Source organism: Artibeus jamaicensis, unplaced genomic scaffold (assembly GCF_021234435.1).
Source record: "Artibeus jamaicensis isolate MK-2021 breed Jamaican fruit bat unplaced genomic scaffold, CSHL_Jam_final contig_452, whole genome shotgun sequence".
NCBI lineage: Eukaryota > Metazoa > Chordata > Mammalia > Chiroptera > Phyllostomidae > Artibeus > Artibeus jamaicensis.
The window spans coordinates 15,948,439-15,951,921 of NW_026521837.1; positions in this window are offsets into that span (position 1 = coordinate 15,948,439).

Below are 3,483 nucleotides of genomic sequence, written 5' to 3' on the forward strand. Positions count from 1 at the left end.
TTTTCTTTGGGAAACTTGCCATGGAAGCTTCTCTCTGATTTAAGTTCTTCCACTTCTCTCTACAATGCTCTCCCTGGATCCTGGATTGGACTGCCATTGAATAAATATCTTAGTCACTAATCAATACCTTAGTCACCTGCTCTTTTACTCACCAATCAGTTTTCTTTTTTGTTGCTGTGAGCCACATCTCTGCCCAGATTTCACCATGCAATTTATGCTATCATATTTTGTCTGCAAATGCTGTTTGATCCCAGCCATTATTTGCCTAGGATTTTTCCTTACTTTTTTCTGCTCCAATTGCAAAATATAACCATAGGGGAAATGAAGTCAGTCAGCCCATACTGGGCTGATAGCAGTATTCCCATAACCTTAAGTGGGCCCACATGTGCAGATCACGCTTTGTATATAATATCTTGGCACCCTGCCGGCTGTGTGTGCATTTAGTATTTCAGGGAGCTGGGACACGCGGTGTGACACGTGGCTTCCAGTATGCGTGGGTCTCCCCACCCCTGAATAAAGGCGTGTCAGAAATCCTGACAGGCTCCGTGGCATTCTTCCATCTGCCTGAATCCTGTGTGAACCTATCTGGCCTTGAGTAGCTACAAGACAACAAGATAATTAGATGAAAGTTTATTAAACATATACAGACGAGCCCTGACTTATATAGCTCACTGGGTTGGGTGTCATCCCCCAAGCAAAAGATTGCATGTTTGGTTGCCAGTCAGGGCACATGCCAGGTCCCCAGTTTGGGCATGCGAGAGGTAATCCATCCATGTTTCTCTCCTTCTCTTCCTCCCTCCGTTTCCCTTTCTCTAAAAATAGATAAATAAATTTTATTTATAAATAAAATCTTAAAAAAACATATACAGATGATCCTTGGCTGGGTGGCTCAGTTGGTTAGAGCATCATCCCACACACCAAAATGACGCAGTTAAATTCCCAGTCAGGGCACATACTTAGGTTGTGGGTTTGATCCCCTGTGGGGGCATCTACAGGGGACGAACACTCCATGTTTTTCACATTGATGCTTCTCTCTCTCTCTCCACCCCCCCACCTTTCTTTCTCTCTCAAATCAATGAACACATCCTCGAGTCAGGATAAAAAAACAAATAAACATATACAGATGAGTCGATACATAATTATAAGGGACATTTCCACTACTCCAGAATCCTTCTGGTATCCATCCTTCTTTACAACCCAAACAATCATTTCTTTACATTTCTTTATATTTATGCTCCTCTGAAAGTCTTGTTTAGTTTTACTTATTAAAAACTTTATATGAATAAAATCTTCATGTATTTATTCTTTCATGTCTCAACTCCATTTTTGTGAGATTCGCCCATTTTGCTCATTAGCTATTAAGGTGACGACAACAGTTAAAATAATAAAGTACTTTTGGTAAAAAGCCACTGCCCCAAACTTCTTATATCCCTTGAACTCTGTTGCAGCCTGGGGAGCCCTTTTCATCACTGCTGAGGAGCTATGCTCATGGCCCTCTGATGTTTGAGCTCATCTCCTAGTGGTTCTGGGTCTCTGGTTGTGCACAGTGCAGAATAGTCCCTGGGTGCTGGTAGTGAGATACCTGGTGCCCTCATGGGGCTGTGACCACAGTTGCTGTGTGCCAGAGGTCAGCTGTAATCATACTTGCATGGCTGTTTGTGAGAAATGGGGTGTCCTATATAGGTTGTTAAATATTTTGACTAGGAGTGGAATTGTTGAATCTTCAACTTTATCAGACAAGGTCAAACTGTTTTACAATGTGGCTTCAAGTACCAGCAGTGATATGTAAGAATCTCCACTGGACCACATCCTTGCTTATGCTTAGAATTGCCAGACTTTGAAATGTTTGATAATCTTTCAGGGTGGAATGATAAGTAATTGTTTTTAATTCATATTTTGTAATTTGTAATGAGAATAAGCACCAGTGCTACACCAGAGCCAGCTCATACTGATTTTTGGTCTGCTTATTCTACGGGTATATATTAACTGCTGAGAGATGTTTTGAAGTAATTATTATAAATTTGTTCATTTCTTACTGTTCTTTTCTTATTTTTTGCTTTATATGCTTTGAGGCTTGATATTAGTGCATGCAAATGTTCTTTGTTGTATGTATTTTAAAAAGATTAGCAATGTATAATATTTTGCCATTTTCCCCTGTCAGTATGTTTTCTTTATGTCATTTTTAATGGTCCTGTAGTATTCCATTATCTCTTCCAGAATTTAATATTTTATTGTTGAATAATTAAGTTGTTCTATTATACTCTTTGGAGGTATAATTTATACTCTTTACTTCCACTGTCTCATTCCTACATTTCACTTCTTAACTTACCTCATTACCAATTCATATTTTTTCTTTTATTTAGTTTATTTAACTGTGCTTTTCTTTTTTATAATATATTTTATTGCTTATGCCATTGGAGTTGTCTCATTTACCCCCTTCATTCCCCTCCACCCTGCACATTCCCTTCCACCCACATTCCCCCCTTTAGTTCATGTCCATGTGTCATAAGTTCTTTAACTTCTGCATTTCCCACACTACTCTTGCTCTCCCCCTGTCTATTTTCTCCCCACCATCTATGCTACTTATTTTCTGTACCATCTCCCCCTCTCTCCTCCTCCCACTCCCCTCTTGATAACTCTCCACATGATCTCCATTCCTGTGGCTCTGCTCCTGTTTTAGGTGTCCACTTAGTTTGCTTTTGTTTTAGGTGTGGTTGTTAATAACTGAGTTTGCTGTTCTTTCACTGTTCCTATTTTTTATCTTCTTTTTCTTAGATAAGTCCCTTTAACATTTCATATAATAAGGGCTTGGTGATGATCAACTCCTTGAACATGACCTTATCTGAGAAGCACTTTATCTGCTCTTCCATTCTAAATGAAAGCTTTGCTGAATAGATCAGTCTTGGATGTAGGTCCTTGCATTTCATGACTTGGAATACTTCTTTCCAGCCCCTTCTTGCCTATAAGGTCTCTTTTGAGAAATCAGCTGACAGTCTGATGGGAACTTCTTTGTAGGTGACTCTCCCCTTATCTCTTGCTGCTTCTAGAATTCTCTCCTTCATTTTAATCTTGGGTAATGTAATTATGATGTGCCTTGGTGTGTTACTCCTTGGGTCCAACTTCTTTGGGACTCTGGGCTTCCTGGACTTCCTGGAAGTCTATTTCCTTTGCCAGATTGGGGAAGTTCTTCTTTATTATTTTTACCAATAGTTTTCAATTTCTTGCTCTTCCTCTTCTCCTTCTGGCACCCCAATGATTTGGATGTTGGAATGTTTAAAGTGTCCCAGAGGTTCCTAAGCCTCTTCTCATATTTTTGAATTCTTCTTTCTTCATTCTGTTCTGGTTGGCTGTTTAGTTCTTCCTTCTGTTCCAAATCATTGATTTCAGTCCTGGTTTCCTTTTCTTCACCGTTGGCTCCCTGTATATTTTTTATTAATTCACTTTGCATAGCCTTAATTTCTTCCTCTGTTTTGAGACAATACT